The sequence below is a fragment of the Schistocerca nitens genome, chromosome 2, assembly GCF_023898315.1.
Source record: "Schistocerca nitens isolate TAMUIC-IGC-003100 chromosome 2, iqSchNite1.1, whole genome shotgun sequence".
NCBI classification, from domain to species: Eukaryota; Metazoa; Arthropoda; class Insecta; order Orthoptera; family Acrididae; genus Schistocerca; species Schistocerca nitens.
In genome coordinates, this window is record NC_064615.1 from 928,608,306 (window position 1) to 928,623,828 (window position 15,523).

The 15,523-nt window shown below is 41.0% G+C and overlaps 1 protein-coding gene across 6 annotated transcripts in view; it reads left to right on the top strand.

The window, feature by feature from the left end:
• The window catches only part of LOC126237244 (lactosylceramide 4-alpha-galactosyltransferase-like), a 244,967-nt gene that overhangs the window by 175,968 nt on the left and 53,476 nt on the right, over positions 1–15,523 (top strand). The gene's annotated exons all lie outside the window — the stretch shown is intronic.

The window sequence follows — 15,523 nt, forward strand, 5'->3', positions numbered from 1 at the left end:
GTTCATCCGAAGAACAGACACGTTTCCATTGATCAACGGTCGAATCACGATGGTTCCGTGCCCATTGCAATCGTAACCGACGATGCCATTGGTTCAACATGTGAATACGTGTGGGTCGTCTGCTGCGGAGCTTCATACTCAGCAACGTACGATGGATGGTATGCTCCGAAACACTTGTGCGTGCACCAGCATTGTGCTCTTTTGGCGAAGATGCCGCAGATCACTATGTATCCTACTTTACAGAGCAGACGAGTTTCCGAGCACCACATTCTGCGAAGAGCTGTGGACGTCCAACCATGTAGCACCTAGTGGAAGTTCACGGTGCTTCTACCTCTTTCTTTAGATGATCACGACAGTAGCATGTGACCATTCGATCAGCTTCGCCGTTTTAGAGATACCCCTTCACAGGCCCTGCGTAATAATAATCTGTCCTTTGTTGGAATCGCTTATCTCAATGGATTTCCGCATTTCTAGCCAATATCTTCGCTAGGGTGATCCTCCGGCCGTGTCTCCTCCGCTTACATACATATTTTCGTTACTGCGATACGCACCCGCAACGCCACCAAGCGGCGTCCAACGTTACAGTGGGCAATGCTCATAATGTTCTGGGTTATCGGTGTATTTATATAATGGAAATAAATATAATTTATGTAATGGAAATGAAGAAGGGATCCATGTAAATATAGTTGCGCTCTACAAAAACCGCTGTTTGGTAGTTTTGGAACGCTCACGTAAATGAAATATTAAGTGCTAGGATTATCGGTAGTGCTGGTAGAATTTGTAAGGAAAGGAACACAAATGAACGTTAAGAGAGAAAATGACTGCCGACTATTTCTCTTTGTTTTTAGTTTGGTTGTCTGTTTTGCATATAATTAGAATCGCATATCAATCAGTGTTGGTCCATTGTGTATTTTACATCCTTACACAATACAAATTGCATTTCTTAATGAATAAAAAGTTGTAACTTATGAGCTTTTATGCAACCAAAACAGTTACTTTAGATTCAAGTACAGTTTAAATGCACAGACAGAAAAAATGTAAGTAGTAGTTGTTATTTTCTATTTAATAGAACATTCATCATGATCAAAGGCAAGAGTTTCCTGTTATTATTGATAAATTCGAAAGTTGCTTATGAATAAGAGAAACAGGTTTTATGTAAGTTAGACGAAGTATTGAAGTTATGTCTGACATTTTTTATCTGCGGTTTTTTTATTTTAGCTTTTTGTCGAGGAAATTGCTTTTCATAGCGCTGTATAATAAATCTGTATTGTTTCCTTTATTTTTAGTAAAACATCCCTCAGTTTCACGTTACATATCACCAGTTTTCGAATGAAACCTGAATTACAAACATTGGAAATTTCAGTTCTGCTATCAATACTGTTTATTCTCAACTAACGGACAGGAGGAGAACTCTGTAGAACAATTATGTTCTATGGGTTACCCAGTCCTTTACATACTGTCACTTAGTTTGTAGATGATTCACCACTTTTGGATTTTAGGGGATTCTAGTAAGACACTGACAGCACACGTAAAGAAAGCAACCGTTATGCGGTAATGCCTAATATGTATTCAACAGTTACAATGTGCACGTAATGTGGGTATGACCTCGACCGACCAAAGTTACTAAGAAAACTACCGTAGTCTACGCATACTTATGGTGGTCTACGTTAGCTTACTGTAGTCTTACATATAAGCAAGAGTAACATATTAACACACTACTATATGCTGACGACATTGTATTAACAGCCAATTCTGAAGACGAACTACAAAAGTCAATCCATCTTTTACAATTAAATGGAAAGGGTTACAATTTTAAGATAACAGTAAGTAAAACCAAGACAACGGCACTCCTTGGGATATGTCCAGAATGAAACAAAACAGTAACTGATCAGATTTTTGGACCAGTTTCAGCACTTCAGTTATCTAGTGGGTTAAGTTACTTTAACGAAAATACGGATGCAGACACTAAGTCAGAGATATCAGAGTATTTGTGGCGCTATACACAGAACGTTAGAAATACATGAAAAGACATGAAAATGAAATTCTATACGGTGATGTCTATAACTATTCTACTTTGTGGCTCTGAATCCTGGTTTATGAAGACAGAGATTCCAGCCATGTTCAGGCGGCTGATATGAAATTTTATGTGCAGTCAAAGCTGGCACTCCACGCCCGGGTTCCCGGGTTCGATTCCCGGCGGGGTCAGGGATTTTCTCTGCCTCGTGATGGCTGGGTGTTGTGTGCTGTCCTTAGGTTAGTTAGGTTTAAGTAGTTCTCAGTTCTAGGGGACTTATGACCACAGCAGTTGAGTCCCATAGTGCTCAGAGCCATTTGAACCATTTTTGAAAGCTGGCTCTAAGTTGAACAAGATTCCTAATGAAAACATTAGCCATGAAGTGAGTATTTATGCAGCAAGTCGCAAAATAGAAGACCATATATAAAACAGGAAGAAACATTCAGAACGAATGGAAGATACAACGATCCCAAAGACGGCCTTACAGCGCAACCACGAAGGACAGAGGGAGACAAGATTGCCAGTTTGAAGACAGAACTAAGGCGTAAAATGTGAAAAGCAGAAGAAGAAGAAAAAGAAGAAGAATAAACATTGAGATGTACAAGAAAATGAAGGCGAGCTCCCGAGGAGTTGTGACAAGTAAGTAGATGACGATAGCATAACGTGAACGGCAACATGAGAGACTTTGTCGTTCGGTTTAGATGGTACTTACGAGATGCCATCGTAATATCAATTAATCAAGTTCATGCGTTTAGTGAGCAAAAATATGCTTAATCGGTCCGTTCGTCGAAAACCAACAGCCTTCCCTAAACTTCCGAGATCTTAGTACCCAGGAACACTGTTACAACATCCCCTCAAAAATTTAGATCCATGTGGTCGGAGGCTGACTGTACGTATCGGGGAAGAGCATAATGACCTGCTCAGTGCGACCCATACGTGAGAGCCACTGCTTGTCTCGAATGCTATGTAAAAATCTCTCCTCAAAAGAATGACAGTCGACAGAGCAAAGTGGGACTACTTTTTGTAGCCAACCTGTCTTTTGCACAGCTCTGGAAGGGCCGCACTGGAATGTTCCGTCCGCAGCTCGTGGTCTCGCGGTAGCGTTCTCGCTTCCCGAGCACGGGGTCCCGGGTTCGATTCCCGGCGGGGTCAGGGATCTTCTCTGCCTCGTGATGACTGGGTGTTGTGTGATGTCCTTAGGTTAGTTAGGTTTAAGTAGTTCTAAGTTCTAGGGGACTGATGACCATAGCTGTTAAGTCCCATAGTGCTCAGAGCCATTTGAACCATTGGAATGTTCCGTTAGCAGATGCTCACATCCACTGACTGCCAATTCTACCTTGCAGATGTATCCCTACTCGTGAAAGTATTCGAGATCACACCACGATTTATTTTGAACGGAAATCGCCATCTTGGAAAACATGGATAACTTTTTAATGTAACTGCGTATCGCCTGACAAAAATCAGGGCACATACCTTTATACTACTGTATCATCATTACTTGTTTAGCATTCTTCATAAATCCTCACATCCAACATTAAATTGGTTGTACACTCATTAATTACCGAAATTTCTGAAAGAAGTATTAATGTCATATGCTTCATTTTGTTTAATCTATGTAATTGGAATTTTATCGTTTTTGAGGGTGTATTGGATCGATGGCTTACAATGAAGGCTAATGGTCTAAGAGTTTTAATCAATCTTTTCACATGGATCGTTTGGTACAAATGTCTTCGTTAGTATACTTAAATAAATTTGACAGAAGAAATATCCGACATTCAGCGGCATTGTGGCTTTGAGCAAACTAACCGGCGACAGATGGAAACTTGCGTTGGATCTGTAGTGTGAACTAAAGAACTGGGGCTACGCGTTGTGTGTCCCAGGGATGTTCCACTGACTTAACCAGAAAGAAAGACATTCATAATACGGGTCAGATAACATAACTGAGTTCTGCAATAAACTTCAACTAGTAAAAGCAACTACTCTGTTCAAGAATCAAAAGAGGAGGAAGTATACTAGGGAAAGGCCTTGTGATACGGCAAGATTTCAGTTAGATTAAATCATGGTCAGACAGAGATTCCGAAATCAGACACTAGATTGTAAGGTGTACCAAGGAACAGATATAGACTCAGTTCACAATTTAGTAATGATGGAGAGTAAGCTCAAGTTTAAGAGATTAGTCAGGAAGAATCAATATGCAAAGAAGTGGGATGCGGAAATACTATCGAATGACGGGACACGCATGAAGTTATCTAAGGCTGTATATACAGCAATGAGAAATAGCTCAGTAGGCAGTACAGTTGAGGAGAAATGGAAATCTCTAAAAGGGGTAATCACAGAAGTTGGAAAGAAAAACATAGGTACAAAGAAGATAACTGCGAAGAAACCATCGGTAACAGAAGAAATACTTCAGTTGATGGATGAAAGAAGGAGGTACAAAAAATGCTTAGGAAAATTCAGGAATACAGAAATACAAGTCGCTGAGGAATTAAATAGATAGGAAGTGCAGGGAAGCTAACACGAAATGGCTGCTTGAAAAATGTGAAGAAATAGAAAAATGAATGATTGTCGGAAGGACTGGCTCAGCGTATAGGAAAGTCAAAAGAACGTCATGTGAAATTAAAAGCAAAAGTGGTAACATAAAGAGCGTAACGGGAATTCCACTGTTAAATTCAGAGGAGAGAGCGGATAGGTGGAAAAAGTGTAAATTGAGGGCTCTGTGAAGCGGAAGGGTTGTCTAATGTGATAGAAGAAGAAACAGGAATCGATTTAGAAGAGATAGGGGATCCAGTATTAGAATCAGAACTCACCAGAGCTTTGGAGGACTTAAGATCAAATAAGACAACATTCCATCAGAATTTCTAAAATAATTTTGGGAAGTGACAACAAAACGACTATTCGTGTTAGAGAGTGGAATGTATGAATCTGGCGATACACCATCTGACTTTCTGAAAAATATCATCCACACAGTTCCGAAAACTGCAAGAGCTGACAAGTGCGAGAATTATTGCGCAATCAGCTTAACAGCTCATGCTTCCAAGTTGCTGACAATAATGATATACAGAACAATGTTGTTGTTGTTTTTGTGGTCTTCAGTCCTGAGACTGGTTTGATGCAGCTCTCCATGCTACTCTATCCTGTGCAAGCTTCTTCATCTCCCAGTACCTACTGCAACCTACATCCTTCTGAATCTGCTTAGTGTATTCATCTCTTGGTCTCCCTCTACGATTTTTACCCTCCACGCTGCCATCCAATGCTAAATTTGTGATCCCTTGATGCCTCAAAACATGTCCTACCAACCGATCCCTTCTTCTAGTCAAGTTCTGCCACAAACTTCTCTTCTCCCCAATCCTATTCAATACCTCCTCATTAGTTACGTGATCTACCCACCTTATCTTCAGCATTCTTCTGTAGCACCACATTTCGAAAGCTTCTATTCTCTTCTTGTCCACACTAGTTATCGTCCATGTTTCACTTCCATACATGGCTACACTCCATACAAATACTTTCAGAAACGACTTCCTGACACTTAAATCTATACTCGATGTTAACAAATTTCTCTTCTTCAGAAACGATTTCCTTGCAATTGCCAGTCTACATTTTATATCCTCTCTACTTCGACCATCATCAGTTATATTACTCCCTAAATAGCAAAACTCCTTTACTACATTAAGTGTCTCATTTCCTAATCTAATTCCCTCAGCATCACCCGATTTAATTTGACTACATTCCATTATCCTCGTTTTGCTTTTGTTGATGTTCATCTTATATTATCCTTTCAAGACACTGTCCATTCCGTTCAACTGCTCTTCCAAGTCTTTTGCTGTCTCTGACAGAATTACAATGTCATCGGCGAACCTCAAAGTTTTTACTTCTTCTCTATGTATTTTAATGCCTACTCCGAATTTTTCTTTTGTTTCCTTTACTGCTTGCTCAATATACAGATTGAATAACATCGGGGAGAGGCTACAACCCTGTCTCACTCCTTTCCCAACCACTGCTTCCATTTCATGCCCCTCGACTCTTACAACTGCCATCTGGTTTCTGTACAAATTGTAAATAGCCTTTCGCTCCCTGTATTTTACCCCTGCCACCTTCAGAATTTGAAAGAGAGTATTCCAGTTAACATCGTCAAAAGCTTTCTCTAAGTCTACAAATGCTAGAAACGTAGGTTTGCCTTTTCTTAATCTTTCTTCTAAGATAAGTCGTAAGGTTAGTGTTGCCTCACGTGTTGCAACATTTCTACGGAATCCAAACTGATCTTCCCCGAGGTCCGCTTCTACCAGTTTTTCCATTCGTCTGTAAAGAATTCGCGTTAGTATTTTGCAGCTGTGACTTATTAAACTGATAGTTCGGTAATTTTCACATCTGTCAACACCTGCTTTCTTTGGGATTGGAATTATTATATTCTTCTTGAAGTCTGAGGGTATTTCGCCTGTCTCATACATCTTGCTCACCAGATCGTAGAGTTTTGTCATGACTGGCTCTCCCAAGGACATCAGTAGTTCTAATGGAATGTTGTCTACTCCCGGGGCCTTGTTTCGACTCAGGTCTTTCAGTGCTCTGTCAAACTCTTCACGCAGTATCTTATCTCCCATTTCGTCTTCATCTACATCCTCTTCCATTTCCATAATATTGTCCTCAAGTACTTCGCCCTTGTATAAACCCTCTATATACTCCTTCCACCTTTCTGCCTTCCCTTCTTTGCTTAGAACTGGGTTGCCATCTGAGCTCTTGATATTCATACAAGTGGTTCTCTTCTCTCCAAAGGTCTCTTTAATTTTCCTGTAGGCAGTATCTATCTTACCCCTAGTGAGACAAGCCTCTACATCCTTACATTTGTCCTCTAGCCATCCCTGCTTAGCCATTTTGCACTTCCTGTCGATTTCATTTTTGAGACGTTTGTATTCCTTTTTGCCTGCTTCATTTACTGCATTTTTATATTTTCTCCTTTCATCAATTAAATTCAATATTTCTTCCGTTACCCAAGGATTTCTATTAGTCCTCGTCTTTTTACCTACTTGATCCTCTGCTGCCTTCACTACTTCATCCCTCAGAGCTACCCATTCTTCTTCTACTGTATTTCTTTCCCCCATTCCTGTCAATTGTTCCCTTATGCTCTCCCTGAAACTCTCTACAACCTCTGGTTCCTTCAGTTTATCCAGGTCCCATCTCCTTAAATTCCCACCTTTTTGCAGTTTCTTCAGTTCCAATCTGCAGTTCATAACCAATAGATTGTGGTCAGAATCCACATCTGCCCCTGGAAATGTCTTACAATTTAAAACCTGGTTCCTAAATCTCTGTCTTACCATTATATAATCTATCTGATACCTTTTAGTATCTCCAGGATTCTTCCAGGTATACAACCTTCTTTTATGATTCTTGAACCAAGTGTTAGCTATGATTAGGTTATGCTCTGTGCAAAATTCTACAAGGCGGCTTCCTCTTTCATTTCTTCCCCCCAATCCATATTCACCTACTATGTTTCCTTCTCTCCCTTTTCCTACTGACGAATTCCAGTCACCCATGACTATTAAATTTTCGTCTCCCTTCACTACCTGAATAATTTCTTTTATCTCGTCATACATTTCATCAATTTCTTCATCATCTGCAGAGCTAGTTGGCATATAAACTTGTACTACTGTAGTAGGCATGGGCTTTGTGTCTATCTTGGCCACAATAATGCGTTCACTATGCTGTTTGTAGTAGCTAACCCGCATTCCTATTTTTTTATTCATTATTAAACTTACTCCTGCATTACCCCTATTTGATTTTGTATTTATAACCCTGTAATCACCTGACCAAAAATCTTGTTCCTCCTGCCACCGAACTTCACTAATTCCCACTATATCTAACTTTAACCTATCCATTTCCCTTTTTAAATTTTCTAACCTACCTGCCCGATTAAGGGATCTGACATTCCACGCTCCGATCCGTAGAACGCCAGTTTTCTTTCTCCTGATAACGACGTCCTCCTGAGTAGTCCCCGCCCGAAGATCCGAATGGGGGACTATTTTACCTCCGGAATATTTTACCCAAGAGGACGCCATCATCATTTAATCATACAGTAAAGCTGCATGTCCCCTTGCTTTCAGCCGTTCGCAGTACCAGCACAGCAAGGCCGTTTTGGTTAATGTTACAAGGCCAGATCAGTCAATCATCCAGACTGTTGCCCCTGCAACTACTGAAAAGGCTGCTGCCCCTCTTCAGGAACCACATGTTTGTCTGGCCTCTCAACAGATACCCCTCCGTTGTGGTTGCACCTACGGTACGGCCATTTGTATCGCTGAGGCACGCAAGCCTCCCCACCAACGGCAAGGTCCATGGTTCATGGGGGGAGAACAATGGAAAAGAAAATTGAGGAGGTGTTGGATGACGATCAGTTTGGCTTTAGGAAAGCTAAAAGCACCAGAGAGGAAATTCTGATGCAAACTAAATAATGGAATCAAGACTAAATAAAAATCAACACACGTTCATAGGATTTGTCGATCTAGAAAAAGAGTTCGACAATGTAAAATGCAGCAAGGTGTTCGAAATTCTGAGAAAGAGAAGGGTAACCCATAGCGGGAGACGGATAATATACTATATGTACAAGAGCCAAGAAGGTATAATAAGAGTGGACGACCTGGAATGAAGTGCTCAGATTAAAAATAGTGTAAGACAGGGATGTAGTCTTTTGCCCCTACAGTCTGTACGTGGAAGAAGCAATGGCGGAAATAAAAGACATGTTCAGGTTGGAATTAAAATTCAAAATGAAAGGGTATCAATGATACAATTCGCTGATGACATTGCTGTCCTGGGTGAAAATGAAGAAAAAGTACATGATCTGCTGAACGAAATGGACAGTGTGATTAGTACAGAATATGGACTGAGAGTAAATAGAAGAAAGACGAAAGCAATGAGAAGTAGCAGAAATGAGAACAGCGAGAAACGTAACTTCAGGATTGATGGTTACGAAGTAAATGAAATTAAGCAACTGTGCTACCTAGGCAGCAAAATAACCGGTGACGGGCGGAGCAAGGAAGGTATCAAAAGCGGACTAGCACTGTCAAAAAGGGCATTTCTGTAAAGAGAAGTCTACTAGAGTCAAACATATGCTTTAATTTGAGGAGGAAATTTCTGCTGATGTGTGTATGGAAGTGAAACATGGACTGTGGGAAAACCGGATCAGAAGAGAATCGAAGCATCTGGTATGTGGTAGTACAGACGCATTTTGAAAATCAAGTGGACTAGTAAGGTAAGGAATGAGGATGTTTCTGCACAGAATCGGAGAGGAAAGGAATATGTGGAAAACACTGACAAAGAGAAGGGAAGGGGAAGGGTGACAGGACATCTGTTTAAGACGTCAGGGTATGACTTTCATGGTACTAGAGAGAGCTGTAGGGGGCAAACACTATAGAGGAAGATATATATAGGGTGTTACAAAAAGGTACGGCCAAACTTTCAGGAAACATTCCTCACACACAAAGAAAGAAAATATGTTATGTGGACACGTGTCAGGAAACGCTTACTTTCCATGTTAGAGCTCATTTTATTACTTCTCTTCAAATCACATTAATCATGGAATGGAAACACGCAGCGTGACTTCAAACACTTTGTTACAGGAAATGTTCAAAATGTCCTCCGTTAACGAGGATACATGCATCCACCCTCCGTCGCATGGAATCCCTGACGCGCTGATGCAGCCCTGGAGAATGGCGTATTGTATCACAGCCGTTCACAATACGAGCACAAAGAGTCTCTATATTTGGTACCGGGGTTGCGAACACAACAGCTTTCAAATGCACCCATAAATGAAAGTCAAGAGGGTTGGTCCGCTTCTACCAATCCATCGGTCACCGAATCTGTTGTTGAGAAGCGTACGAACACTTCGACTGAAATGTGCAGGGGCTCCATCGTGCATGAACCACATGTTGTGTCGTACTTGTAAAGGCACTTGTTCTAGCAGCACAGGTAGAGTATCCCGTATGAAATCATGATAACGTGCTCCATTGAGCGTAGGTGGAAGAACATGGGGCCTAATCAAGACATCACCAACAATGCCTGCCCAAACGTTCACAGAAAATCTGTGTTGATGACGTGATTGCACAATTGCGTGCGGATTCTCGTCAGCCCACACATGTTGATTGTGAAAATGTACAATCTGATCACGTTGGACTGAAGCCTCATCCGTGAAGTGAACATTTGCACTGAAATGAGGATTGACACATTGTTGGATGAACCATTCGCAGAAGTCTACCCGTGGAGGCCAATCAGCTGCTGATAGTGCCTGCACCCGCTGTACATGGTACGGAAACAACTGGTTCTTCCGTAGCACTCTCCATACAGTGACGTGGTCAACGTTACCTTGCACAGCAGCAGCTTCTCTGACGCTGACATTAGGGTTATCGTCAACTGCACGAAGAATTGCCTCGTCCATTGCAGGTGTCCTCGTCATTCTAGGTCTTCCCCAGTCGTGATTCATAGGCTGGAATGTTCCGTGCTCCCTAAGACACCGATCAATTGCTTCGAACGTCTTCCTGTCGGGACACCTTCGTTCTGGAAATTTGTTTCGATACAAACGTACCGCGCCACGGCTATTGCCCCGTGCTAATCCATACATCAAATGGGCATCTGCCAACTCCGCATTTGTAAACATTGCACTGACTGCAAAACCACGTTCGTGATGAACACTAACCTGTTGATGCTACGTACGGATTTGCTTGATGCTAGTACTGTAGAGCAATGAGTCGCATGTCAACACAAGCACCGACGTCAACATTACCTTCCTTCAATTGGGCCAACTGGCGGTGAATCGAGGAAGTACAGTACACACTGACGAAACTGAAATGAGCTCTAACATGGAAATTAAGCGTTTCCGGACACATGTCCTCATAACATCTTTTCTTTATTTGTGTGTGAGGAATGTTTCCTGAAAGTTTGGCCGTACCTTTTTGTAACATATATATATATATATATATATATATATATATATATATATATATATATATATATATATATATATATATATATAGTCGTCAGCCGTCGGAAAGCATCGGTTTGTTTCCCATGGCGAAAAAACTGTGTTTAAAAATTGGTTTTTAAAACGGAATTTTACATGCCCATTCGATAGAGCTGCTCAAAAGTAGTCTAGAGCGATGTTTGTATGATCGATATGTACTAACCGGGACAGTTAAACACGAAGAATAGCAACTACACCATAACGACAGAGAAGGACTGCTGCATGGCTTGAGCAGTCAGCGTGGACCAGGACAATGCTGTCGCTGCAGAAATACTAGTTGTGCTTCGTGGTAAATTGAAATTGAATAAAATCGCAAACAGCTGGTAACTGATGGTTTACTCACACTTCCCATTTCTCTGTGTCGAAGCATCATACTACAGGTGGTATTGAGCAGCTGGGTCCAGATAAGCATCGATGTGCAAATTGAATGCAGGTGAAGGAGTAAAAGTATTCAAAGTCCTTAAATGGTTCTGAACCTATTTAATACAGTCACCAACAGGAAACTAGACCGAACCGAGATATAACGTATCAGATTGTAAGGGACCCTACTTATAATAGCAAATCCAAGAAACCAGAACAATAGGTTAATAAACCGCCTAACCTGGCCTTAATGTACAGATATACGAACATTACATTCCCTGCAGCTGGTTGTCGTGAGGGCAAAACACTGGAGACTGTTGCATTTTACTAAACTGGCGAGTATCGCAAAACATTACTAAAACTAAAACTGCAAATATCTACCGAAACATCATACAAAACGCACCTAATGACTTAGGTAAGAAACCCGGTTTATATACTAGCTGACCCGGTAATGCTTCGCAATTCCTAATATCTACGGGAATTGCATGTCGTCCTAATCTGGCATGTATCCCGGTATTATGTAAGGATGCAAATTTTGGCCCTTGTTGAGGCTTCTCCCTCTTCGAAAGTATGTAACACAAAATTATAATTAATCATAGAGAATATGTATGAAAAAGACTCTTTTGTTTTCGTTTTTGGTTTTTATTTGTTTTTTTTTTCATTTTTTTGTACACACTACATCTACAGAACTTCAGAACATAAATTTTTGGTTATTTGGATACTATATTATGAGAGTATGAATTGGTTTTTTGAACTAAAAGTTCGGAAAACCCAACATACGAATGACCAGCCGAAGTGTATACAGTTAGTTACATGTTCCATGTATCATTTTGCACGATAGGTAGTGATGTTGTGGCCCGAGTCATTTTACAATCACATCACAAATTAATTTGTACATATGATTACATTCTGAACATTTCTCACTTTTTAACCTCTTTTTACAAAAAGAAAAAAAAGATATGTAGACGTGAGTAATTCCTTGTCAACCACACACACACACACACACACACACACACACACACACACACACACACACACACACGCGCGCGCGCGCATGCACGCAGAAGTATATATATATATATATATATATATATATATATATATATATATATATATACGAGGGCTATTCCGAAAGTAAGGTCCGATCGGTCACGAAATGGAAACGACTATGAAAATCCGATAAAGCTTTGCACAGATGTGTTGGGTAGTGTCTCTAGTATAACCCCAGTTAGCATCACGTCGCTCTTCTCATTTCTGAGCTCGCAGTGAGTGCGTAAAGATGTCTAGAAAATAGTGTCTGCCGCCAAGTACGGGGGCCTGGTGAGAAATTTCCCCTGAAGCTATGCAGCTAACATTACATAACTGTCGTGCTGTTTCGTCTTCAAGACAATTCTCAGCCGCATTCTGCAGGGGCAATGAAGATGCTCCTGCATCGTTTTCAAATGGAAATGTGAGATTACCCACAATACAGCCCGTAATTGTCTCCCTCTGAGTTTCAGCTCAGGTCACATGAACCGCTGGTTATGAAGACAACATTTCGGCACAAGACAACGAGCCGTAGGCCAGCGTAGAGAATTGGCGGAGAGCACTGGCGGCTGCCTTCTATAGCGAGGGTATGGGAAAGTTGGTACAACGCTACGATACACGTCTAAGTCGGGTCGGCGACTATGGAGATACGTAGCTGCAAGGTGTATCTAACTGTTGCAAATAAAACATTTTTGATTTTTACCGTGGTTTCCATTTCGCGACCTATCGGACCTTACTTTCGGAATAGCCCTCATATATATATATATATATATATATATATATATATATATATATATATATATATATATATATATATATATATATAGGGTGATCCATTTATGAGGATATACAGGGTGCTCCATAAATGAGGATATACACGATGATCCATTGATAGTGACCGGGCCAAATATCTCACGAAATAAGCATCAAACGAAAAAACTACAAAGAACGAAACTCGTCTAGCTTGAAGGGGGAAACCACAAGGCGCTTTGGTTGGCCCACTACATGGCGCTGCCATAGGTCAAACGGAAATCAATTGCGATTTTTTAAGTAGGAACCCCCATTTTTATTACATATTCGTGTAGTACGTAAGGAAATATGACTGATGTAGTTGGACCACTTTTTTCGCTTTGTGATAGATGGCGCTGTAATAGTCACAAACATATGGCTCACAATTTTAGACGAACAGTTGGTAACAGGTAGGTTTTTTAAATTAAAATGCAGAACGTAGGTACATTTGAACATTTTATTTCGGTTGTTCCAATGTGATACATGTACCTTTGTGAACTTATCATTTCTGAGAACGTATGCTGTTACTGCGTGATTACCTGTAAATACCACATTAATGCAATAAATGCTCAAAATGACGTCCGTCAACCTCAATGCATTTGACAATACGTGTAACGACATTCCTCTCAACAGTGAGCAGTTCAACTTCCGTAATGTTCGCACTTGCATTGAAAATGAGCTGACGCATGTTGTCAGGCGTTGTCGGTGGATCACGATAGCAAATATCCTTCAACTTTCCCCACAGAAAGAAATCCGGGGACGTCAGATCCGGTGAACGTGCGGGCCATGGTATGGTGCTTCGACGACCAATCCACCTTTCATGAAATATGCTATTCAATACCGCTTCAACCGCACGCGAGCTATGTGCCGGACATCCATCATGTTAGAGGTACATCACCAGTCTGTAATGCAGTGAAACATCTTGTAGTAACATCGGTAGAACATTACGTAGGAAATCAGCATACATTGCATCATTTAGATTGCCATCGATAAAATGGGGACCAATTATCCTTCCTCCCATACTGCCGCACCATACATTAACACGCCAAGGTCGTTGATGTTCCACTTGTCTCAGCCATCGTGGATTTTCCGTTGCCCAATAGTGCATATTATGCCGGTTTACGTTACCGCTGTTGGTGAATGAGGCTTCGTCGCTAAATAGAACGCGTGCAAAAAATCTGTCATCGTCCCGTATTTCTCTAGTGCCCAGTAGTAGAACTCTACACGACGTTCAACGTCGTCTCCATGCAATTACTGGTGCATAGAAATATGTACGGGTGCAGTCGATGTTGATGTAGCATTCTCAACACCGACGTTTTTGAGATTCCCGATTCTCGCGCAATTTGGCTGCTACTGATGTGCGGATTAGCCGCGACAGCAGCTAAAACACCTACTTGGGCATCATCATTTGTTGCCGGTCGTGGTTGACGTTTCACATGTGGCTAAACACTTCCTGTTTCCTTAAATAACGTAACTACCGGGCGAACGGTCCGGACACTTGGATGGTGTCATCCAAGATACCGAGCACCATACATAGCACACGCCCGATGGGCATTTTGATCACAATAGCCATACATCAACACGATATCGACCTTCTCCACAATTGGTAAACGGTCCATTTTAACACGGGCAATGTATCACGAAGCAAATAGCGTCCTCACTGGCGGAATGTTACGTGACTATTCCAGTGTCATCTATCACAAAGAGAAAAAAGTGGTCCAACTAAAACGTTCATATTTCTTTACGTACTATACGAATATGTAATAAAAAATGAGGGTTCCTACTTGAAAGAAACGCAGTCGATATCCGTTTGACCTATCGCAGCGCCATCTAGCGGGTCAACCATAGCGCCATCTGGTTTCCCCCTTAAAGTTAGACGAGTTTCGTTCCGTTCTTCGTAGTTTTTTCGTTTGATGCTTATGTCGTGAGATATTTGGCCCGGTCACAATTAATATTGCGTGTAATTTGTTGTTTAGAAATGTATAACTTACTTCCTAACAGCATATAGTTTTAGTTTCTGGGTTAGTGTATGGAAAACAATGATTCACTTAAAGTGAATGGTAAACTCGCTTGTTGGTATATGTGGTGTGAGAGAAACATCTCCAGTTGCCCATCTGTGAGCATAGTAGTTTAAGTGACGAAAATTGTGGCATTGTCAAGTATCGGATGATTCACATTGCGTAGTAGTATTTTAATCAAAAGTCTAAGCCATAGATACAACTTTTCTAATACACGTTTTCTGGCCAAACCGATTGCGAGAAAGAAAACAAAAGAGCACAGTGATGTATATGCAATATTTGTTTAAAAATGACATGTACAATAGCAATAATTTGTCT